This window comes from Herpailurus yagouaroundi, unplaced genomic scaffold, assembly GCF_014898765.1.
Source record: "Herpailurus yagouaroundi ecotype Mexico unplaced genomic scaffold, PumYag 139, whole genome shotgun sequence".
In the NCBI taxonomy this organism is placed as follows: domain Eukaryota; kingdom Metazoa; phylum Chordata; class Mammalia; order Carnivora; family Felidae; genus Herpailurus; species Herpailurus yagouaroundi.
Window position 1 is genome coordinate 11,795,442 of NW_024412394.1, and position 25,807 is coordinate 11,821,248.

General features: G+C 45.6%; 1 protein-coding gene and 2 long non-coding RNA genes across 3 annotated transcripts in view; 2 read left to right on the top strand and 1 right to left on the bottom strand.

The window, feature by feature from the left end:
* LOC121029529 (uncharacterized) overlaps positions 1 to 170 on the bottom strand; it is an 894-nt gene extending 724 nt beyond the window's left edge. The window contains exon 1 of the long non-coding RNA XR_005789761.1: positions 57 to 170. This is a non-coding gene — a long non-coding RNA (uncharacterized LOC121029529). The remainder of the gene's footprint in view (positions 1 to 56) is intronic.
* Positions 1 to 25,807, top strand: part of RUNX2 (RUNX family transcription factor 2) — a gene marked incomplete at its 5' end in the record, with an annotated part of 233,366 nt that overhangs the window by 113,358 nt on the left and 94,201 nt on the right. The window lies entirely within an intron of this gene.
* Positions 371 to 11,162, top strand: LOC121029532 (uncharacterized). The gene is made up of 3 exons (XR_005789764.1): positions 371 to 491; positions 9,423 to 9,488; positions 11,116 to 11,162. It is a non-coding gene; the product is annotated as an uncharacterized LOC121029532 (long non-coding RNA).

The following is a 25,807-nucleotide window of genomic DNA, read 5'->3' on the forward strand; positions in this document are numbered from 1 at the left end:
ACACACACACACACACACACACACACACACACACACACACACACACAAATACTTACCATGTGTTGCTCTGAGAGGAGCGACAGTGTATTTAAAGATACGAAGGACAGAGCCTGTTCTCAAGGAATTCATAGGCTAGTTGCGTGATAAGGGGGATGCTAGGTCCTCAGCGTGTACACGCCTTGAGAGATACGGATGGAGAACCAGGTGCAGATGGAGAGGTCCTTATTGGGCTAAAACAAGAACATGAGAAGAATCTTTGAAGCAGAGGGGGATTGTGAAGTAGGTTTTAAAGGCTGCGTAGAATTCCAGGGATAGGAATTCTGAGATTCCTATGAGATAGGATGGGGGGTGGGGATACTGAGGGCCTGAGGGAATCATATAAACCAGGGCACGAAGGTGGGGAGATGGGGGGTTGTACGGGAAATGGAAAAGGGTCCAGTTTGACTGGATCGTAGACTTGATGAAGTGGAGTAAGAGATAAGACTGGAAAGGTAAACAGAGACAAGACTGCTATCCCAGCAGACATTTGTTGTGTGTCTGTAGAGATCTAGAAATGTACACGTACTTGAGGAAAGAGTGGGACATGAAGCCACAGAACAGGTAGGCAGTAATGAGCAAGGAAGTCCTGAGGAACCAGTAAGTTGGAAAAGCTGAGGATTCAGGAACCCAGATAAGCCTTGTGGGCAGAAGGTCTAAGACACACACAAAAGTGGGTCTTGATTTTAAGGTAACCTTCTGTCCCAGCCAGGAAGCCCCTTGTATTTTCCTCCGGGGACGGGAACCAGTCCCTGGGCATGACCAGCAAAGGCCTATGCTGGGGAGTTCAGTGTGTCCGTCAGACTGTAGAGGGAGAGAGGGCAAACATAAGGATGCGTCCTGGCAGGATATAGCTGGAGCCTAAAGCCTAGGGCTTGGATCCTAGATATTAGTATGGATTGTGTTAGGCCTGTCCTAGCTGTCCCCCTTAGAGCTGACTGAGTGGTTAGTACTTCGGTGATCTGGTTCAAATTCTGGGTCTTGGGACATTGGGTGGTTTGAATCACATGGGCCGTTGGATCACATGGGGGTGCTAAGCCTTTGGAGGGAATATCCAGGCTTCTCAGGTTTCGACTAATACTGCCTCGGGGGCAGCTGCTGCCTGGATCCGACTCTTCCTTCCCCCAGGGTCTTTCTGGCTCAGTGCTGGACGCAGAGGCAGGGTCTGCTCCGAGAGGAGCAGAGCTTTTCCTACTTTAGGAAGTGGAGAATTGAAGTCCAAGCTGAAAACACAGTCTGTGCATTCAGGGGATGGTGGCATGTGGTCCCTGTGATGATTGTCTGCTGTCCTTGCCTCCTCTCCCCACTGCAATGGGCATGCTTTTTACAGGAGAGTTCCGCTGGGGCCTGGAACTGGGTGTGCGGGGTAAACCGGGACTTTCAGGATTCTGAATCTCACCTCCGGTCTTGCCTAGTTTGGACCCAGTGTTTCAATTTTCTTTTCCTCTCGCTCTGCTAGTTCAAGTGGTACTGGTAGGAAGGAATACCCTTTGGAGGTGGAGATGTTTATATTTGCTGTGTACTTTTGCCGGTTTTCACTTATGAGGGTCTTACCTGACAAACAGAAAAAGCGATTGGCCCAACATTCCTTAGAGCATCAGTGGCAAAGACATTCGGGGAATCCGTTGTCAAGCATGGCAGACAGGTGGCATGTGTCAGCCTCCCCATTCCACACCCCATCCCCACCTCTGTCCCCAGGGCTGTCTTTGATACTTGATCAAGCCCCCTTTTCACCATTGCCCTCCAGGTGGGCACGGCCGATCAGTTAGAATCGGCATGACGAATGAACCTGATTTTCTGCACGAGGAGGAGATTGTGGCCGCCGAGTCCCACAGGTCTGGGGCCAGGTCCTGGCCACCTGTTCCCGGTCTTTAACTTTGAGGAAGTCACTTCCCTTAGCTTCAGTGTGTTGTCCTCAGTGTGGGGGTCAATGACATTGTGTACCTCACAGAGATGTGGGGAGGGTTCAGTGCCATAACGTGAGTGGAATACTTCAGTAAAAATCCTCTGCAGATCAGAGCCCTCCCCTCTCACTTGTCTGGCTCGCCAGTCTTTCCTCTTAGTGAAACTGGCCACGTCATGGGATACCGTGGATATGAAATCTCTTACGGGATTCCTATGGTTGGCGCAAAGCAAAGGCTGTTCTGTTAAGCAATAGCCCAGTGCTGGTTCCCAGCAACCTGGAGTCAGAGCATTCCTGAACAATGGGTTCAGGCATGCTACCAAACTCCAGAGAAACGCTCCTCAGATTTTTCCACTAAAGCACCCCAAAGGGCAGAGGAAACTCCAGGGCTCCTTCACTGCTGCTGCTCTCCTCAATCTGTTGATGCAGCCCCAAAGAACCCCCGCTCCTTTGAGGAGAGCCTTTTCAGGTCTCTTCTCTTCACGTGAAATTTTACTCTGTAAAATGCCTGTTTTTGTTTTAATATAAAAATAATGTTTGAACTTACTAATACCCGTTTTATGCCCCTCTTAAAAAACCCTCCCCCATTTGTTCCCTTCTTGTATTTCATGCCCTCCTATCAGCTAAGCTTTGGTGTCTAATATATAACATCTCAACCAGTTCATAAATTTCTGCTTTTAATATAGCCTGAGTTACCACTAGCGCAGGCCACGAGAAAATACCAGGCTGTCCCCTCTGCATTCAAGCTTTTTTGAAAGATTTACTGAGGAACAATTTATCATTTAGTTGCAATTTTTAAAATAATCTTAATTGGCCACATATGTTATCAAATAAGAGCGGGTCTTGGAGCCTCCGCCCCGCTCCGCGTCTCCCACCCCACCCCCGCGCGCGCATGCGCACTGCCTTCTGCCAGGATGTCAGAAAATGAATTCTACCACTCTGGGCAGATACCATCGCAGGAAAGCCTCCCCGTGATTTAAGATAAGATTACTGATATTGATGCTGTTATTTTGAGGAGGGGAAGACTACTGCTTTTAAACCTCTATCCCTCTTTCTCCTAGTTTTTCCTCTCTTAATTATGACTCCATGTTTTGGTAGCCATAAGTCATTAGTGGTTTTTAATTTCTCTGAAACTGAAATAAGGTCTGAAAGGCTGGATTTGTCCCTTTTTTCCTCCTTTTTTCCTTTTTTTTTTTTTTTTTTTCTGGCTAATCGGAGGAACGCAACCACATCTGAAGCCACTTGGCTCATTATGAATTTCATGGAAACTGATTCTCTGAAAGTGTTTCCATATGTGTGTTCCCAATATATCCCATCCTCTCTAAATGGGAGCACAGACGTGTGCATGGGCTGGAAATGGCTTCAGGATGTGACAGAGCAGTCATATGACCGCCACGGCACCGTGGGTGGCCCCTTCTGAAAGACACGGTGTCCTGGGTGCTGGCCTCCTTCCTGCAGAGGATCTGGTTTCAAAGACTACCCACCCTTCCTAGGCCTTTAAAAAGTTCTTAATCAGGGCCTAGCAAGAAGATCTCTCTCATTTTTCCTCCGTTTCTCTCCATCCCCCCCACCCCACCCCAACCCCCTGGTTCCTTCCTTCTCTCTTACCCTCCCTCTCTGTGTGCATACACTCCCACATCTCCTAATGCCTGCCTCCTTTGCCTTCAAAAAGAGGAAATATAGTATTCCAACAATATCCTCAAAATTTGGGTGGGTTTAAGGAATGGTTGAAGTTTCTGGAAACTGCCAGGTTGTTGTTGTTTTTTTTTTTTTTTCTTTTCCCCTCTCTCTTTTCTCCAGCATAGCTTACTTTCTTAGCCTTAGGATCAGCTGGTCTTTCAGAATTTGTGAGCATGCAGTGGAAAAGTACAATTCATTACAACACGGAAAATAAATATTTATCCTGGATAGTTGAGGCACTTTTCCTCTCTTTTGCAAAACTATGGAGTTTGCTAGTCTGACCTTCCATTATCTTAAAAAAATTGGTTTCACATTCTCATTTTGCTGGGTTCTTCTCCATCGGTGTGATCCATTACATTTCTCCTGTGTAGGGTATGTTTTTCCAATTATTATTTAATGTAATTACAAGTAAAGCTAATTTAATGATAGATTCTTGATCATTTTCAAGTGAGGGGGCAAATTCAGGGAAATTAAGAAAATTGATGTAAAAATCCTTTAAAACCTCAGTGTGGAAAATGCAAAGGACTACCCTGCATATAGTCCAAAATCGATTTTTGGATGATCTTTACACGGCGTTTCTGCTTCTGTCATGTTGCCTGTTAGTAATGCTAGTAACTCATCTGTGTAGCACATTTTTTGGAAGTACTGTCCTTTCTTAGCACTGCACTATGTCGTAGGTAGGATCTAAAAGGATACACGATTCTTATGCTTAATTTGCTTTCCCCTTGGTTGGAAAATGACAATATTTCTCTAAACACAATGATAATACTTTAAAATGTGTGGAGTAGACATTACATACGTAAATGTTCAGGATGTACATGAAAAAGCAAAGATGGTAAGAATTTGCATCCTGGGAAGCTGTTGTGTATTGGTGAGCTTTTTTTTTTTTTTAATTTTTTTTAATGTTTATTTATTTTTGAAAGACAGAGTGCTAGCGGAGGAGGGGCAGAGAGAGAGAGAGAGAGAGAGATGGAATCTGAAGCAGGCTCCAGACTCTGAGCTGTCAGCACGGAGCTCAGTGTGGAGGTTGAACTCCCGAACTGTGAGATCGTAACCTGAGCCGAAGTCGGACGCTTAACCGACTGAGCCACCCAGGTGCCCCTATTGGTGAGCTTTAAAGATAGTGCTTGCCCAGCCTTAGTCTGGCAGAGAGAAGAGAGCTGGTCCTGAGTCTGGGGAGAGCATGCGCAAAGCTCCAGTGAGGGTCCTGAGTGTATGTCCTGCCGTGAAGAAGAGGGTTCATACTGGGGAGCAGTGAGACGTGACATTGCAAAAGTAGGACAGAGAACTCCGAATATGCCAGTAGCCGCCTCCTCACTTTCCACCCTTCGTGGGGCAGGTGCCCGGTCATGTCTTGTGAAAGGCTGACCTGTGCCTGGGTGGGGGTGGCGCCCTCCGGTTTTACAGGAAGAAGAGCCTCGTTTTAATCTCCTGGTATCATTCACATCTACCTCGTCTCCAGACTTCCATTTCTTCATCCGTAAAGGTCGTCTTCGATTCTTGTTGACTCTGATGTACTTGCTGCCTGTACTAGTCCAGAAATTCAGACAGAGTGTGAGTTTTACCCTCTGGTACCTTTACTACCTATCCCAAATAAATAACCTGTGTGGGGGCGGTTGCCCCGGGATCACCTTCCCGCAGGCCATGTTTCTGTGGCCTGGCACTCCTGCTCCCTCCTCTGTTGTCTCCATGGCCCCCAGGATAGACATAAAATACAGATGCTGGGGCTAAGGATACCGGGAACAACACCAGTGGCAAAACAGAGGTAATCTGTTCACTAGTGGTGATTGATTGTCCGAAACATGAGGTCAGGTGATGTAATGATGCTTGGGAAGAGCTTTGAACACTCTTTAAAGAGAGTTTTATGAGGATTTATAGTCTGGAGTGGTATTAGAATGCATGTGAGGTTTGATGTCAGCATTGCTTTAATGCTTATTGTATCTGTTTTTAATGCGTCAAAAATGTACCAACCATTGTACAGAGTTCCTGATCCCTAGACTAACTTTCTTACCGATTCATTCATCTATCCATCCATATATGTACATTAAAAAGCAAACCCCAAAAAACTTAAGCTCCTACCGTGCAGAAGGGATATGAGAGGAAAATAAATCATGACCTTTACCATCCCAAGCTTACTTTATAATTGGAGAGAACCGGCTAAGAAACAGCTAATAGTTCAGTAAAGTAGTGACTCTTAAGGGGCCAAAAGAGAGACACAGAAAATAAATGCTATTGGAACAGGAGGGAAATAGGAAATTATATAATAGAGCAGTTGGGGGAGGGGCAGCTAGAAATGTTGTAGAAAAGGAAGAAGATTCTTAGAGGAAAGCAGCTCTGTGGCGATCCTGAGTGTTCTACGTTCTGAAGGAAAGAATGCCGTGAGGGGGTTAATAAAGTACGTTGGGCTTATTTGAGATTTGTCGAAGCAATAACTCCTACCATTTAAAAGGCCCCAATGAAGCTTTGAAGTTAACACCTCATTGTGGAGAAGGATGATGGCTTTTCATTCTGTACATTTATACCCTTACGTTCAAAAGTAGGACAGGGGACTCTGCCTGTGCCAACATAGTTCCACCTGGCTTCAAGGCCCCTCTTCCTTTCCTGCACCTGACCTGCCTCCTCAGGTGGGATGTGTAAATCCCACTGCTGAGAGGGGACAATGCACGGGTACAGGGTTTCCTAGCTGACAGCCCCAGATGGCAAGTACCCAGTCTGTTACTGTTTTCAGACTCCTGTTTCCATTCGTTCTAGGGATCTCCTTGCTTGTTCTCAGGCCGACCATGATTTACGGAGGGCCTACTAAGTGAGATGTATGCAAAAGCATTAGGTAAAGGCCTAGAAATGTCAAGTAATATTGTTATTAAGCACTGAGGGGGAGGCCAACAAGGATTAGACAAATCTCTGCCTTCAGCATCCCACTCGTGACCCAGGATAACTAGCGCTAGAAAGCAGTGTGTGGAAGATACCGGTGGGGGATTGCAGACCACAAGACCTGAAGATTGGGGGCTCTCTTTTATGCTCCCTTTTCTTTGGTTTCGCTTCTTGCCACCACACTTTTCACTTGCTCTGAAGACCCAAGAAACCCTATTGGGGAAAAAGAGACTTTCCTTTCTCCCCATAGACCTTGGCTGGCGGGATGGGGCGGGGGAGCGGGGGGAAGAGGCAAGCTTTTTAAAATTTCTTTTATTTTTATTTATTTTTTCATTATTTTTAATGTTTATTTATTTTTGAGAGAGACAGACAGAGCATGAGTAGGGGAGGGGCAGAGAGAGAGGGAGACCCAGAATCCTGAAGCAGGCTCCAGGCTCTGAGCTGTCAGCACAGAGCCTGACGTGGGGCTTGAACTCACAAACTAGTGAGATCATGACCTAAGCTGAAGTCAGATGCTTAACCAACTGAGCCACCCAGGTGCCCCAAGAGTTTTTTTACTTGTAATATTGGTTTTATTTTTATTGGAGCTTCATGGGCATTTTATTAACATACTCTTCCCATGCATATTAGACTCTGCTGGTGCTGTTTTAATGAGCAAGGTTCTTGCAGCTCTCTTTATGAGAGTTGCATTCCTTTACAAGCTATCTGACTGTGGCCAGAGGTACAGATAACAGTTCCGGAATGAAATGCGTCTGTAGGAACCCAGCAGGTCCTAAGGGAATCAAACCCTTGACCTAGGTCTCATTCACATCATGCTATGAGCAACTGAACTAACTGCCCACAATTTAGCAGATTAGATCCAACAAGATGTCCAAGAATTTGTCAGTATATCCCAAAGACAGTAACTCTCATTGGGGCAACATGTAGGCACCAGAAGAGCCTTCTTAAATGTTTTTTTAAAAAAGGCAAAGTTAGATTTCTAAGGCAAGATACATATGTACCTATGATGGTGTCAACCAGATTGCTTAAGGGTAACTAAGATCGCAAAGAGGCCAGAAGTCATGGCTCTGTATCTCTCAAGCAGCGTGATTTTGTCGTGTACGTGGCTCCCCTTCTCTGGATCTCAGCTTCCCTGCTTGTTAATGGGTAAGATTAGAATGGATTATCTTAGCAGTAAATGAGGGATTTGGGCCTTTCCATCAGAGTGCCCCAACCGGCAAAGGAGGGTAAATGGGTACTATAGAGAATCTGGAGCACACGACCTAAATCTTTGTTAAGTGCAAAATTTTGTTGAAGTCACTTTTTGTTTGTCTCCCTAGAAATTCACCCAAGTGTTGTATTCTACCCCATATCTTTTGTTAAGTTTGTAGTTGTAATGTGGCTAGTTACACAGGTATGTGTAGTTTAGTACACAATGTCAAGAAGCCTGTCTAAAAGAATACCCAAGTTCATGTGCAAAACAGAGATTAAAAACAGATACTACCCTGTTCAGTGAAAGAAAGTTTAATTATATCGTTTACTTCTGCACCAATTATTATAAACTGAAGATTAGGGAGGGCTTTATTTTATTTGTTTCCTTTTAAGTTTAGAATTTTTTCCTTCTCCTCACCATAGATTATTATATAAGGGATCTCATGTGAGACTGTATGGAGTTGTTAATATTCCTTCATACAGAACACATTGCAGGGTGTTTCAGAAACATTTCTTGGTAGCACGAACTGAGTAAGGCAATTCCAGAAAATTCTACGTTTTGTAAGTTGTAAAAATGACTGTATAATCCCTTTAAAGTCCACATTAGCTCTCTTTGCCCAGAAGGAGTTAATCTTCAAGACATTACAGTCTCAAATGACTAGAAGTGATTGGTCAAAATTCTGTAAACCTAGCAGAAATTTGTGGCATTGTTTTCTATAAACCACAGCCAGAGCTCAATAATTGAAAAATGAATGTCAATTTCCATTAGCTGGCATCTATAAACCAAAAAGGTACAGTGATCCTGGCATATGACGGGTAATAAAAACATCAGCAGAATGCATCAGGTAAAACAGAGAAGGTGAGGGGGTGGAGGAATAAATTCAAAACCATATTGGAGTTTACTGGCAAGGCCCCACATCGGGGGTTTTAATGAGGCTTCTGCATCAAAATAAGGGAAACCGCATGGAATTTTAATTATGACTACAGCATATTTTAAGTACAAATACCCACGAGAAGCATTTTTTTTTTTTTTTTTTTAACACCGACAAGCCTATTCTGGGGAGCCTCGGTCTTGGGGGGGGGGGGGGGCAGGCGTTGATGTTTTAAGTGGGGCTTCTTTCTGTTTGAAATTGTTCACGTTATTCTGGTTTCTCTCACATGATCGGAGCATTGAATGTAATCTGTACAGAAGTGGCCTGCCTATTACTGTTAGCTCTGCCAGCCCCAGCTCACCAGATGCTGTGCAGTGAAAAGGCTGGCCAAGGAACCTCTGTGGCCTCCATGTAGCGCCTGTGTCTCCCAAGGCAGACTGCATAAGCACGGAGCAGGGGTGGGGGGGGGACCTTAAATCTCATCTGCTCCCTTTTGAGCCTCTGTCATAATCACTACTTCCACGTTTTAACATTTGAGCCGGCGAGGATTTTGTATTTGGGAGGGTTAGGCAGGGGCCTGTCGAAGATGGAAGAATTTATGAAAAGCAGAGAGCAGCTGCCCAGACTGCGTTAGTTTTGGTTCGTCATCTTGAAAGTGTTCGCTTCTGGTATTAGACGCCGCTCACTAGCTTCTTACCCTCTGCTTATGGGCCTGGGGAATCCGGGAAAGCACTGAAGAGGGGTGGGAACTTCTCTGCCTCCCTCCCCCCTTCCCCCTCGGCTTTGCTTCTCCTGCTGTCTTGGAGTTCAAGGTGCTAGAACCGTTAGAGCTGGAAGGGAACTTAGAGCTCATCCCCCTCATTTTACAGATGATGACACTGCCACTTCTGACTTCTGCCTCTGGCCTTCCACTCTCAGTAAGAAGAGCCAGGCAGGTGAGACTTTTAACAATTGCGGGGGCTGGGCTGGGCGGGGCTGTCTGCTTGGTACTGTCCAATGTTCGAGAAAAACTTTTGTTAACTCTATATTGCTTTTAAATAGTCACTTTGGATTACAAACGCACACCATGGCACTTAGGGAGATCACAGGCGGTGTGCATTTTGACAAAAATCAAAACTCTCAATCGGCACCTTTAAAGAAAAGTATCAGGATTATGCCTTGAATAAATACTGGAGTATCCAAGAACAAGGGCTAAATAGAAATGGGGCTGAAGAAGTAGCTCCTGACTAAGGCCTTGAAGAAGGTCCTAAGTGCTTTCCCTTATGGGTCAAAACTATAGAAAAGCAAACACGTGAGATGCAGAGAATTGGAAGATTTTAGATGCGACACAGTCTTGAGAACACCAGTATTATAGAAGGTCTTGTCATAATTCTGTCAGTTTTAGAAAATTGTAACCCAGTCGCTGGAGATCACAACTAAATTTTTAGGCATTTCAGAAAACTGATTTCTACATGAAGTGGTTTATGGCTATGGTTTTATGAGTTTAAGCACCAGAAATACCTATTAAGGAGGCACACTGTTAGCTTTAGAAGTTAAAGGACTTTTCCATTTCAGGGCAAAGCCAGCTTTGCCTCCAGGTACCACTTGGAATTAGCCTGAAGCTGATTCCTTAGGATGTGGCACAGGGCTCTGGTGAATGGGTGTTGAGGCGCCCTCTTACCCCTCTCCCCTGGGCGCAGAGCGTCTCATGAAAGCTACGGTTGGCCGCTGGCCTAAATGAGGTCCTGGGTCTCCCATTGAGACATGAAATGCATTGATTCCTAGGTACTATAAGCCTTCCCCCCACCCTCACTTTTAAAGCCCACTTATTTAGTGTATGACCCTAGGGCTAATTTCTAAGGGCTAGACTCTCCTCATGTGCCCCCAGAAAAGTAAGATAGTTCCAGAACACGTTGAAATCTGGCTTGATTTCAGTCCGGTTTGATTTTTTTTTTTTTTTTTTTTTTGAAATCTGTTACTAAGATGAAGAATAAGACAAGATTATAGATTATTTTAAAAATGGAAAAGAAGTAATAGGAACATGTTAGGGTATCTTTTTGAAGTTCCTTCATTGATGAAGGGGCCTTGCCAAGAGTACCAGTAACAAAACTGATCACTTTGGGGTTTCTTTATATTGGGTTGAGAAAATAAAATTAGGTTGAGTGACTTAGTAAAAATGTCACTTTTAAATATCTGAGGTGCAATGAGAAACGAAAAGAGAAAAAAAAAAACCAATGAGGATTCAGTCTTAAAGTCTGAGGAGTGAATCTATAATGAGCGGTGTTGGGTTGGTTTACACATAAGACCTAGCACACATTTGGGCTTTTTTTCAAGGGGGTGAAGAACTTAAGGATACGTGCCGCTAAGACGGTAAAGTGGAAAAAAAAAAAAAAAAAAAAGATTGTCTAGTGACCGGTGCATTTGAAGGTCTGTTTGTGGCTTTGCTGTTCCTTTTTGGGAGGCTAAAGTTTCTTGTTTTTTTTTTTTTTTTTTTTTTTTTTTTTTTCTTGTAACAATTCTCTCTTTATTTTAATTGATATTTACAGACTTTTTTCCCCCCCCATCTTCTGTTATAATTTTTAGGTGCTTCAGAACTGGGCCCTTTTTCAGACCCCAGGCAGTTCCCAAGCATTTCATCCCTCACTGAGAGCCGGTTCTCCAACCCACGAATGCACTATCCAGCCACCTTTACTTACACCCCGCCAGTCACCTCAGGCATGTCCCTCGGTATGTCCGCCACCACCCACTACCACACCTACCTGCCACCACCCTACCCCGGCTCTTCCCAAAGCCAGAGTGGACCCTTCCAGACCAGCAGCACTCCATATCTCTACTATGGCACTTCGTCAGGATCCTATCAGTTCCCCATGGTGCCGGGGGGAGATCGGTCTCCTTCCAGAATGCTTCCGCCATGCACCACCACCTCGAATGGCAGCACGCTATTAAACCCAAATTTGCCCACCCAGAATGATGGTGTTGACGCTGATGGAAGCCACAGCAGTTCCCCAACTGTTTTGAATTCTAGTGGCAGAATGGATGAATCTGTTTGGCGACCATATTGAAATTCCTCAGCAGTGGCCCAGCGGTGTCTGGGAGCCGCATCCCAAATGTATCGATATATACATATATAGAGAGAGCGCATATATATGTATATCAATTAGCTATCTACAAAGTGCCTATTTTTTAGAAGATTTTTCATTCACCCACTCAGTCATGATCTTGCAACCATAAGAGGGTAGACACTGAGAAGCAGAAGGCCCAAGAGAGACAATCGTATTCAGGTTTCAGATGGTTTTCTATGTAAGACGTACTTTCACAAAGGAAAAAGGTATTTTTGTTGTGTTGTCGTTTGGCCTGTTATCATAAATAACCCGTTCCTATGCCAATTCAGAGAGGTGGACTCCAGGTTCAGGAGGAAGAAGAGCAAAGCCGCTTCCTCTCTGTGCTTTGAAACCGCACACCCTCACGGTTGCAGCTGTGTATGGACCAGTGCCCTCTGCAGACCAGCTTACAAAGCCAGTCGAGGTGCACGCGGAGGGCAAAGAGGTAGAATGGATGCCTCCCGCATAGTGCGATCCATTCAGAGTAACTGTTCCAAACTGCTCTCAGACTTGCCGCAAGTTCTCGTACGATCTGTTTGGTTCAGTTTTGTTGTTGTTGTTGTTGTTGTTGTTGTTGTTGTTGTTGTGTTCCTACTTTTAAGAAAGCGACTCCAAAAATACTGATCAGGATAGATGATTTTATTTTACTTTTTTGTACTTTTTTTGTTTCCTTTTCCCATTTAACCAAAAAGAAATCCCATCCTTCGATCCTTACCCCCCTTCTCCTTTCTCCTTTTATGCAAAACTGAAAATGGCAATACCTTATTATAGCCATAATGGTATAGATAGTGTTTGTGTTTGGCTGTGTGTTGTTTTCTTTTTTTTTTTTTTTAAATTATGAATATGTGTAAAATCTGAGGTAACTTGCTAACGTGAATGGTCATATAACTTTAAAGATATATTTATAATTATTTAATGACATTTGGACCCTTGAAACATTTCTTAGTGTACTGATGTGTTGACTTCGGTCTCTAAAAGTGCTCTTTATTAAATAACAAATTTCTTCAGTGGGCTAGAGCCATATCTGAAATATTGCTAAGCAGTTTCAGTTCAGGCACAATGTGATTTTCAAAAATACGTCCATCTCCAAATATTTTAGATGTAGCTTGTTTTTGTGACGTATGAAGGAAATGTTATGTCTCGTTCTTTCAGATCTTTGATCGCCTCTAACACAGCTTTGCCTTTTAAAGCAATAATTGGGGATTTAAAAACCAACGCTTAGCCCTTTATCTCTTATTGTTGCCCTTTGTTAGCATGAAATGCTGGAGTGATGTGGTTTCCTAATTTCTTTCAAATAACAATGACTCTTGTCATACTAAAAAGACAGGCACAAGTGAATCATGGAACTGCAGAAAAACTTTCTGCGGTTTCATAGTTAAAGCAAAACTCTAAATCGCCAGGCTTCACAGGGAAGACGTAGCAGGCGGCCGCACTTGTGGCTGAAGGGTCCATCAGGATGCACTTAGTACAGGAAAAGCCAAATTGTCCCGGGGATTCTTAACCCACCGGCCTTGCCAAACAGAAAGTCAGGAGAACCCAGGCCTGCCCTCCCCGAGGCCCCGCCGGCAGCTCTCCACGGACTCTGCCCTTAAAGGAGCAGATTCAGTCATTGTCTTATGGGGGAGCGGGTCATCTGAAGTAGCAGGCAAGTTCCAGCAGGTAGCTGACCTGAGAGAACACCTGGCCTGTGGGGAGCCATAGCCAACCCTTTTGCGTCAAGGGAAGGCAAGGTCATGTGGAGTTTGGGATCTTACGACTGTGTATGAATCTGAGCGGAAGCCCTCCTGTAAGATGCACTTTGACCGCTCCTGGCGACCACATGGCAGATTCTCAAGCGGGAATCCTTAATCCAAGCCAGGATCATTCGATGACACCACCGGGCAAATCCCTGCCTGGGCTCCCACAGGTCCGGGCCCCTTCCTTTCAATTCGGTGCCCCTCTGAACAGAACTTTGTAGAGATTTGCCTCCAGCGCCTAGAGACCCCCTGCTCTGTCGTCCTGCCGCAAGCCCGCTTCACTGGCCACCAGGCCTCGCAGGGCAGCGTGGAGGGCCCCGTGCTTCTCGCTGGGCGCCTCCCTTGCAATCGCCCCGACTCCTCCCAACAAAAACCGAGGGCAAAACAAAACAAAGCAAAACGAAACTCTTTGCCTTCTAAAGGTTGTATACCAAGTATGCTTAGATAAATAAGCCACTTTTCTCTTACTTAACTAAGATGGCAGTAGTCGCTGATACTATTTATTGTTTGTGTGTGGTAGCTTGAAGCACGACACTGTCCATTTATTTGTAAGTGTAAAATATGTGTGTGTGTTTCAGCAGCACTTAAAAAAGCCAGTGTCTGGTTACACATTTCAATTTTAATTAATTGACCTAAAAATGTTACCGCCGGTGCCAGCTGTACCCTATTTAATAAAAAAAAAAAAGGTACTATATTTGTACATTATTTTTTAATGTTAAAAGGGCTTTTTTAAGTTTACAGTACACATACTAAGTGACTTTAGGGATGCTTTTGTGTTGAAATGTTATTAGAGTGGCTGCAGGCAGCAACCCAGAAACACTTTAAAAGTTTTTTTTTTTTTTTTTTTTTTCCCCCTTGGGAAAAATTCAAGCACTTGTCCCCTCCCTCCAACCACTCCAAAGGGGTAAGTCACATTTCTTAGATCAAATTCTGCCCTTTGTCAAAGCCTGGGGGTTAAAGTTTTCTTTTTCGTTTCCTTTTTTTTTTTTTTTTTAACTGAACCCTTAATTTGCACTGGGTCATGTGTATGATCTGTGATTCGAAGACCAAAGCAAAGCCTTACTACTGCTCCTACCGTGAAGCCATGTAGTAGCCAACGCTCTGTATTTCCTTCAGGTTAAAGGAGCATGGTTCTTGGTAGCGCCAACGTTGCTGGAGTTCACAGCGTGGCCCGCACAGACACGCTGATCTGTTTGAGTTGTCTCACAGATTGTAACCTCTGCCAGGGCCCCCGAACAAGTACCACAGCGTTGGTTTTGGATGAGGGAAGTGACCTCCAGCCTGGAACCGAGAGAGACGCAACAGATGAGCTATGGGTTACTCTGTAGACAGTCTCGCCCCACCGGGGCCTTTTCAAAGGAAGCTGAGAAATCCACACCGTCAGGGACCATCCGTTGCAAACTCAGAGGGGACGAGTTGTGTGTGCTGGCTTAGAGTTCCCTCCATTCCCAGGAAAGGAACGGACTCAGAGTCTAGGTTAATGCATGGAAACACAGAGCATGAGCAAGAACAGGAGTTATTTCTAGGATATTCAAAAGAACAATAACCAATAAAATAAAAGCGACTCTTCCAAACCTTGAATTTGTTGTTCTTAAAAAAGGAATGCATTTAAAAAATATTTTCTGTGTGAGAATTTTTTAGATGTTTGTTTACTTCATGTTTACAAATAACTGTTTGCTTTTTATGCAGTACTTTGAAATATATCAGCCAAAACCATAAGTTACAGTAATTTCTTAGGTATTCTGAATAAAATTCCATTTTTTTCTTTTTGGATATGCTTTACCATTCTTAGATTTCTGTGGAACAAAAATGTTTGTAGCATTTTGTGTAAATACAAGCTTCTCATTTTTATTTTTTTCCAATTGCTGTTGCCCAAGATCTGCTTTCCCTGCACATATTGTACAAATTCTGGTTTGTCCCACAGGCCATGATTGTGGATGAGTTTACTTTCAACTTCAAAGGGACTATTTGTATTGTATGTTGCAACTGTAAATGGAATTATTTGGCATTTTTGTTTCTCATGATTGTAATATTAATTTGAAGTTTGAATTTAATTTTCAATAAAATGGCTTTTTTGGTTTTGTTATGTGTGTACATTGGGTCTTTTCTCAGCCGCGGCTCCATTCTCTAGTCTAACGCCTACTCCTGCCTACACCTGGGCACTTTTTGGCCGTGGGACTTGCCAGGGCCGGATGAGAACCGAGGTCTATGTTACTGGTGAGAGGTTGAAAAATATCCGTGAGCGCTACCTTCTTTTGTCCTACTCCTACAGGGGCGTGGGTGAAGGATCTAGCAGTGAACTAACTCACTTCCCTATCAGCCTGTGTCTGAAGGAAGGAGCGCTCACCCCATCCTTCGGTAAAGCCCCTTCTTCTATCTACGGGGCCAGTCCAGATACAAAGACCGCTGTCTCGATGGTCCTGTGGGTCTAATCTCTGGGCACATGAACAAGGGCCCACAAGTGAACCCTTGGCTGTGGTCAGATCTCCGGCAGCCTGGCCATAGCCGGTAGTCTGTTTTGCTTCCCACGTCTCTCTTGGGTTCTTAAAACAGAAAGTCAATCAAACCTCAAGGGTAAGTAAAAATGGACCTTGGCCTAGAGAGCTCTAGCCTCAGAAAAATTCTACTAGCGAGCATAACTATAGTTTGGAGTGTTTTTGTTTTTTTTTTAATGGGCCATAGTCTATTTTTGGTAAGTCCCTCCCCTTCGATAAGGTTGAGGGCCTGGGGTAGAGTGGTGGCTTTCTTTATGTCCTGTGCTGTCTGTCCGCCTTAGCTTACCACAGTTCTAAAAGAAGGACCATAAACCGTGGTGCAGAGATGGTCAGGCCCTGGCCGGTGGCCCACATGATGCTGAGAGGTAGAGAGGCCTCCTTTGAGATCTGCTCATTCTTACCTGTTTGACATTGTTTTCTGAGAAATCTTGGAAACAGCTAATTTCTAAGACTAGGAGACATCCTGAAAGCACTCGGGTGACACCTAGGCTGGGGAACTTGTTTGCAACTCTTTGAAGCTGTATACTTAGTTATCCTTTTAAATTAGACATCTGTGGGGCGCCTGGGTGGCGCAGTCGGTTAAGCGTCCGACTTCAGCCATGTCACGATCTCGCGGTCCGTGAGTTCGAGCCCCGCGTCGGGCTCTGGGCTGATGGCTCAGAGCCTGGAGCCTGTTTCCGATTCTGTGTCTCCCTCTCTCTCTGCCCCTCGCCTGTTCATGCTCTGTCTCTCTCTGTCCCAAAAATAAATAAATGTTGAAAAAAAATTTTTTTAAATTAGACATCTGTGTCGTTTTAAAAGGCCTTGCATGACAGGTGGGCACAATGGCTTTCGCACTGTCTCTGGCTTTGTCCAACAGCATGGTTTAGGGCAAATCGCTTTATTCCTCTGGGTCTCAGTTTTTTGGTTTATGGAGGAGCATTGGGCCAGATTTTGGCACTATTGACATTTCAGGCTGGATAATTCCTTGGGGTGTGTGTGTGTGTGTGTGTGTGTGTGTGTGTGTGTGTGTGTGTAGGGGGGCTGTCCTGTGCATTGTAGGATATTTAGCATCTCTGGCGTCTACCCACTAGATGCCAAGAGCACTGCCCCAGTCATGACAATGAAAAACGTCTCCAGAATGTTCCCTGGGAGAAAACGTGTCCCCCATTGAGAACCAGTGGGCTAGAGGCTCTCTTTAAATTCTTAGGTCGGGCTTTCTTGACAGAACTGGTGTGAGAATACATTGCTCATTAAAACAGGCTAGCCAGGCAGAAGACGGCGGGGCTTCCCAGAGATGGATGTGTATCCACCCTTTCCATCCCTTCACCTGATGGCACCCTGAGGTTTGGCTGTGTCGTGAGGGGGGCTCCTGGCTTTCCCGTCTGCACTTCTTCCCTCCTCCTCACGTTCCGGGCTGTGCAGCCAGGGAATAGCACAGCTGTGGGACTTTGTTAGGCCTGGACTGCTTGGCCATGTTTGTCATGGCTGCTTCTGTTCTCACTGGAAATGACAGGCGGAGGAAGGAAAGACGTTTCTCCAGTGCGTCTGACCCCTTGTGCCCCCTGCCCCCCAAATATTTAATCATCAGACATTGCTTTGAGAGTGGGTGTTTCCTGTTAACTCAATCCCAGCCGACACTGGCCCAATAAACACCTCAGCTCTCTGTTGCAGAGCTTTTTTGGCTGGGAAATGGGTATTGCCATGTAAACAGGAAGCCCCCTGAAGTTATTATCTACAGATGCGGTTGAAGAGCCACATGTTTATATTTATGGGATTTGAAAACAGTCTGAAAAGGCAAGGGAGGAAGAAGGGGAAGGCCTCGTTCACGATCGGTGAGTGAGAGCTGGGCCTACAGATCTTCTCTTTCCTGACTTCTCTTTCCTTCTGGAAACGGGTGGTTAACAATAATGACACAGCCAAAAGCCACAGCCGAGATGGAGGCGCTGGCCTGACTGATTTAAGCAAACAACCCTACCGTGACTATCAGGCAAACTGGACAATCCAGTCAGCTGGCTTTCCTGTCCCAATTATTTGGGAATCATTTTTAGAGACCAGTTCTAGGAAACCATGGTTTAGGGGCATCTCCACAGGGAGGAAGAGGAGGCTTATGAGATGATGGTCCTGTGAAGTCTCTACATTTTCCGGGGGAGAGCTCAACTGACTGCCACGGTTTTGGTGAGCACGGGCCGGTTCTCCGGGAGCTCTCAGGCAAACTCCTGAAGGGGCCGGGAGGGACGCCTTCATGCCAGAGCTGTTGGGGGTTGGTGCAGGGAATGTGCAGGTGGTGAGACAGCCGGTCTGCACACGAGGGCTGGGCACACTGGCTTACCCCAGTTCCTTCACCCACCCCCGCTCTTCCTTTGCTGGCTCTCACCTCAGGCCTGGAGAAGGTGTCAAGGAAAGCCAGGTAGGAACCAACACCTGGATAAATCACGAGCTCTAAACTACGAGCTCTGAGCAAAGGCAAGGGAAGCTCTCCCCAACCTCCCTCCATTCCTGTGCACCCTGAGAAGTCTCTCTGTGACTTCCCGGTAGTGGGTATTCGATTGGGAGGCCTTGGAAGTGAAGTTTTTAAAAAGCTATGAAATTAGTAAGGAATTTAGCAAAGAAAAGAATCTGCTGGTGATGCCAAGGGAACTACCCTAAGGGGTGTGTGTGTGTGTGTGTGTGTGTGTGTGTGTGTGTGTGTGTCTAAAGGGAGGGAAAAGGGAGGTGGAGGGATGGAAAGGGGTGCCTGAGCAGCCATTTAGGGAACACTGAAGCTCTTTCTCTCTCTCTCTTCTCACACACACACACACACACACACGCACACATAGACACACACACACACGTGCTCTTTGACATGGCATTTATTTGTCTCAGGTGTTTGTTTTCCTCGCAAATCCTACAAAAGAGTACTACCTTCATTCCACGAGTGGTAAAGAGGCAACTATTCTTTTTTTTTTTTTTAATGTTTATTTTTGAGAGAGAAAGAGACAGAGACGGAGTGCGAGCAGGGGAGGTGCAGAGAGAGAGGGAGACACAGAATCCGAAGCAGGCTCCAGGCTCTGAGCTCTCACCACAGAGCCTGACGTGGGGCTTGAACTCAAAGACCGCGAGATCATGACCTGAGCAGAAGTCGGATGCTCAAACGACTGAGACACCCAGGCAGCCATCCCCTTGATGGCCTTTTCTTCTTCCCCCCCCCAGGTCATTCTGTCTCATTCCATAGCTAATAATAGAAAGGGAAGAATTACCCTCCACCAGTCATCCTTAGAAAGAAATCAAGACCATACAGCAAAATGCTAAAGGGGGGCGGAAAGGAGGTGGGAGTCTGGGGGGACAAGCAAAAGTTCTTCCACACAGGCCCCTCGAGATGTAGTCTTGCCTGCACAATGTTCGGTGAGACCAGAACACAAAATTACAACCAGGCGTCATGTGGCCTGTACTCCCGAGGCCTTAGGCATCTGTCCCGGAGCACCAAAGTGCCAGCGTTAGCTGGGAGGTGGAAAATGGAAGCAAGACACAGTAGTCTTGGTGGAATTAGGAAGCCCAGGATACGGGGGCAGAGCCTCGGGGGTCTTTGAGAGACCAGAGTACCGGGAACTTCCAGCTGGGTGATGGGCTGGTGTAAATGTGTGGATTTCTTCCTTAAAAATAAGCAAAAAAAGCAAACGGCAAAACCACGGGACACGCATAACCGTGGGAGAATTAATATAACGGTTTTAGGATTTACATCTCCTTTGACATCATTTCCTTCCCAAATTAGGTCATTTATTTATTGATTTTTTTTTTTTTTTTTTTTTTTCTAACTCCGTCCACCTCTGACCGGGCAACAGCTCAGGCGAGTTTCACTTTCTGTTTCTGAGTTCCTCTTCGTTTTCCTGCCCCCCAAAGAGAGGAGCCTTGGGTGGCATCATTATGGTCTTTCGGTAAGACCTTAGCCCCACTCTGTCTTCCCCTACAGTCATTTCGTATTTAAATCTTGAACGTCCCAGTGACCTTTCTCCTTTTTAGCCTTGTGCTAGAAGAGCCTTTTTGTGTGCGGGTTTGGGGGCACAGAAAGTTTGACTCCTTATCAAGATCTTATTAGTGGTTTCACAGATGAGAAGTACAGAGATTATCATTGAGTCTAACCCTCCACCACAATTTCTGGAACACAGACTGTGCGCTCAGGTTTTGTAGGGCAGGGTGGATGGGCCCACTTCCCCCTCCTCGTGGGCATATGGGAGGGAAGGGAGCGAAGGATCTCGGGAGGGAGGCAAGTGCGGAACTTTCTCAAGGAGTTAAGTGGTTAATAGGAACTCAGTTTTTTTTTTTTTTTTATTGGCTAATAAAACCTCGCAGGGTTTTTCATATTATATGGTTCCTTCAGGCTCCCAGCCCGATGCTTAAAAAAAGAAAAAGACGAAAACAACAACAAAAAGCTGGAGCTTAAATACCAATGCCTTCCTAGTCTTGTTTACTTTTTCATTTCCGCAGTTGTAAAAAAAGAAAAAAAATTCCTCTGGTAGTTCAATTTTATCACACGGCAGGAGCGGATCGGTGTTTGAACAACTCCAGTGATCTCTGCCTCCCAGTGGAAGGAAAAAGTCCGCTCTGTGTCTCTGGTTGGGAAAAAAGGAGACCACGATGCAAATGATGGATGCATCAGGAAATTTTGAAATGAGAGCCGCCGGGGGAGGAGGGAGAGCAGATATTGAACTGAAATACATCTCTGGAATCCTGAATGCAAATGATCTCTGTCCTTTTATTGCCAGTGGTGCTGTTCTCCCAACAGAGCAGGATGTTCTTGTTTTTAATAATAGCCAGACCAGATGCTAAATTCTCTTCGGCAACGTGCTGTATAAGTGAGAAGGCAAACAGCTGATTCCTGTTAAGATGAACACCAGGAGAATAAGCCAGAAAGTATGAGAATTCTCTGGAGGTTTTTGCTTTGTAAACCCCTGTTTGGCAGAAAGATCACAGAATCCGGACTGAAAACACAGTGTGTGCCCTTGCACCCGTTCCCCACCGGAGCCGCTTGCTGGGGGCCTGTGAGCCTCCCGCCTTGGCCAGCCACCCCTCCCCTAAGTTAGCCAGGGCACTGGCTCGCAGGTTCCCCGAGGGGGAAGTCGGAAGCCCCGAGCCCTTTGGCTTTCAATGACTGTAGAAAAATACTCATCGATAGGAGGAATTTTTTACTTGCTCCTTGCCATAGAAAATAGTAAAATCCTGAACAGGAGCCAATAACTTTAAAATGGCATCTTTGTTCCATCTTTTTTCACTCCCTTCTTCCCCCTGTCAGAGTCTATAAAATCTCCCGGTTATTATTTTGTTTTAGAATATGCCACACATGTAAGATGCTGCTTTCTTCTTTCCCAGGGAGCTGCCAGAGCCAGAGGCGCTGTGGGGGCTCTGGGGGGCCCCCCCCGCTGGCCAAAGCAGACAGTGACCAGGCTGCCCCCTGCTGCTGCTCAGGTCTCCACAGGATGCCGGCTCTTGGCTTCCCCAAGAGCAGGGGGAACACAGAGCCCCTTGGGGCTTTGCTCCCAGGCCTGCAGGAGGGTAAGGGAGAGAGAGGGAAGGGATGCGGGGAGCAGGTGCAGAAGCTCATCGTAGTTCCAGAAAGTCCCCTTTGTCACCCTTGCTCTTGGCATCGTCCTCCTGAGCCCACCCCTGTGATGCACAAGGGCATGCCAGCTACCCATTCCTCGTGATTTTCGTCTTCCATAGCTGTCCCCAGGGTTCACTTGGCCCAGGTCTCCCTGGGATGGACGTCCTGGGGAGAAAGGAATGGAGACGGAAGATGATTTTCCTCCTTCCCCCCTACGATGGCACCGAAGGCCATTGTTTTCATTTCCTTTTGGAGACAAGTCATATTTGGTACTGGTGGCATGATCAAGTAATAATAAGAACACAATATTTAACTTTCACTGCACGTTGGACTACGAGCCTGGTGTTTTGCTCGGTATTTCACGTGTCTTATGTCAATCTTTCCAGCAGCCTGTGAAGAAGTTAGTACTGTTTCTATCTCTGCTTTTCTGGTGAGGAAACTGAAGATCAGACTTGCCCAAGGTTACACAGCTATTAAGACTCAAGCCTCAATCTGCCAGATTCCAAAGACCGTGTTCCTTTAGACACACCCTCCTTTATCATCTGCATAATGAGAACTAAATGAGCTAATGAGATAGGAGCATGCCTTGCAAAGTGCCTTGCACAGAATGGACAGAAAATAGACGGTACCTATTATTACTCATAGTAATTAGGGTGATTGTTTTAAAAAGTGTAAATAAAATTTTCAAATAGTTTGAATCACAATAGAGCTGGAGCACCAAGTGGAACAACTTTTTAGAAACTATTATTTTGACGGTTAAAAAAAAAAATGTCGCTCTTTGAAAGGAATATCTTTCTATCTATTTTATAAACTTTTTCTACCGAGCCACACGGCCAAGTTTGGCAATGGGCTTACCACGGGCTCCTTCCCTGAAGGAACTCAGAGACATTACGTCACATAAACCATAAATATAAAAGACATTGATCGATACATTCAGAACAGAAATGTTGGCCCTACCTGGACCTCGGTTCTTCATCTGTAATCTCTTTTAAGATTTTCCATTTAGGTGCATTGAGTTGCATGTGAATGCTGCCTACCGATAAAAGGCATTATTGAACTTAATGTTGCAGCATTGGCTTCACCTAACAGGAGAAAGGCCCAAGCCAAGAAATCTCTGACAGCTTCAACTCTTACCTTTCTGGGAGTGGCTTTGGGGTCCTCCTCACCACCTGACGAAGGGGCAGCACCCAGGGCCCCAGTTTCTGAACTGGGCATCCCTAAGAGGCAATGCTGTGTAGTGGGGACAGTTGATCAGAGGCCCGAGGCTTGAGGGAACCCAGCTGCTGCCTGGGATGGGACACTGGTGTGTGCCAGGTTTTGCACACTTGTACACAGCCTGGAGGAGCCTGGGAATGGGTTGTCCACGTTTCGTGCCCTAAATCATTCAAATCTCTTTAACCGAATAGGTAGGGCTTCTCTCCAATTCTCTTAAAGCATTTTACAGACTATGTCCTTAAATCCACTTGATATGGAGTTAATATCCCACTTAACTGAAATCCCAGAGAACAGAAATGAGCTCTCTCCCTGTCACCCACTCTGCCTTCTTTTTGCAGATATTGACTGGACACCTACTGTAGGCAGAAAACAATATGCTGGGAGGCTCACCACCACTAAAAAGCATACGGGAAGGCATCTCGGTTTAATTGAATGCATCCCACTAAGAGATGTCGGTCATGCCATTCTTTATTTAAGCTATTTAAGCAAATCCATGAATGCTTCAGATTGCCAACAACAGAGATTAAAAAGTTAGCCATCAGTTTCTGGAGAGAATTCAGATAGTTTTGATTTCTGCTTATAGCCAATTTCATTTCCCATTTCTCATTTCCTAAAATACCCAATATTTGTAAGGTCCTCGGCATCTATATTTAGTCATACAGGCCTTTCATTTCCACCACAATATTTGGGAGGCTTGGTGTTTAAAAAGTGGGTGATTTTCATATAGTCCAAGGGGGAGGGGCCGCTCTTCCATTTTCTCTTCCCTGTTGTAACAGCCATGCAGCCAACTGTGCATTAAGGGGTTGAGTGGTGTTTTGCAAGGGGGAAGCAGAGAGTGGCAAAAAGATCTGGGTTCCAGATCCTTAACCCCTACTAACTTAATGTGTGACCTTGAATGAGCCACTTAACCTCTCTTGACCTTCTCCTTAATAGTGGACAATAATATATTACCTGCTAGATGGTATGTTAAGGGACCACGTTGTAACTCTTACCTATAGATTTGGAGTGGTTTTTAGAGTGGGGAAATTATGAGCAGTTTTAAGAGGTGCAGCTAGAGTCTGCCTAGCATTAAGAGAGAGAATGAGGTCCATTGTTCCTCACAGAATTGGCAAAGATGGCCATTTTGTAGAGGGTGAAGAAATGGAGTCCCAGAGAGGTCAAACCACTTACGCAGGGTCGCCCTGTAAATAGATGAGGGGAAGTCAAGAGTTGAACATCTACTTCCAAGTGGTTCCCATCCTCGTTCTCTGGAAGAGACACTTCCTTCCCTTATAATAGCATCTTCCGTATTACCCTTTCATGAAGCACTTACACTTCATTACTTTGCTGGTGTTTATGAACCTATTTTCATTTGATATAAACTCATGCAAGCTGATTCTCTTAAAAACTTCGTGTACTCGTGTAAATTAGTTTCCAGCATACTGATCCCACACCATGCTCCAGCTAGCCTTATTGCAAAAGACCTGTTGTGTACTGCTTCGTCAGAGAAACCCATCAAGCTGTATACCAGGCCTGACTTAGTGACTGAGGCATTTAGTCTAAGAGCGTCAGTGCCGTTCCTTCGTGGACAAAGATGACCCATCCGTTGGCGACACACTTCAGGTGGATTGTCCCTTAGTGGACAGGTGGCCCCCTTACCCTCACTGCAGAGGGGGGATGTCATGGCCTTGTTGTGGTCAAGGCCTTTCTAGTTGCCATTTTGTGGGCTGGCTCTAGAGCTGAGGCCGTGCAATCTTGACGTCTTTAACACACACACTATCTGAGCCACCTGAGCAAATGAAAAGAGAACAGCTAATCTTGAAAATAGAATTTTCATCCCAGTTTTACCTTTTATGCACTTAGTTACCTATAACGAGTGTCTCTTCAAGTTGAGAGATGCAGAAGGCAACCCGTTTCCATGGGGGCAGTGATGGAACACACTGGTAGCAGCGTCGTGTTATCGGACAAAACTTAGAACGTAGTTCATCATCCGACCCCTGTTTAATGATAGACATAACCTTATCATGCCAGGTGGTTATCCCACGAGCGCTAAGCCATGTCTGGGGCAGAAGGAGATGGGGGCTGGGAGAGGGAGACTTTTCAGCTTCCTTCACCTTATCCCTTGCTAGACAGAATATTTTGGGAGAGTTATTGCTTTGCTTCACCATCCCCGACTGGCATCTGACCATCAGGGAGGGGCTGCATTTTTATTCATTCAATAAGTACTAGAAATGATGGAACTAAAAATGGATGAGACACATCCTTACCCTCTAGAAGCTTACCATCTGCTCAGAGAGACAGAAAACTAATCTCGTAAGTGACGATACAGGGCATCAGTGCCATCGCAGAGACGTGAACCAAGGGCTCCCCCCTCGCCCCCCAACCCAAGGAGGCAGCAACTCCTGGCCAAGGCAGGAAGATGACACTTGAGCTGGAGCTGGAAGACTGAGAAATTCCTTGCCATTCTGGGTCTGCAGCTGAGCCAGCCCCAGCCCCACATCCACCCTAAAGCGCAGTCCCTGGGAGTAGGCAGACCCCTCGCCCCAACGGAGATCCCATGTATGGCTCTCCAGAAAGACAAAGAGCGAGACAGGGGCTCTGGGCTCTGTGGTGTTCCTCAGCACACGAAATCACACTCCCGTTGATGAGGCGAGCAAGAGGGACTCCCAGAGGTTAGAGGGGTGCGGTCTGGTGAGCTATGTCGGAGCCTCTGTGGGACATGAGTCACACTTCACAAAATCATATTCGACATTAGGATAATTAAAAACTAAAAGAAATGCCTACGCCATCCATGTATGTATCAGGAAGGAAAATGTGAGATCTTAATGTCTAATAAAAGAGGGTGTCAACATAAAGAATATGAGAAGTGACAGCATAAAATATCAAACTCTCAGATACACTCTATCCAATTGCTTGCTCAACATCTACCACCGTGTCTGTGTTCACTGGAGTCTTGATGGGACAGTGAGGGCCACATTGGCACATGGACCCTTTGGCAGTCAACAGGGAAGGGTGATGAGTATAACTGGGTGGGACAAATTTATGCTCTGGATGGCCACATCCTCCAAGAACTGAGTGAGAGCCATGCCTGTGACCGACCCTAAGTCAAACTTGAAAGCAAAATCTTGGGGGTCTTCTCTCCCCACACCTCCAGACCTCTCCACTGGAGGCCCGCCTTGGACTGTGTCTCTC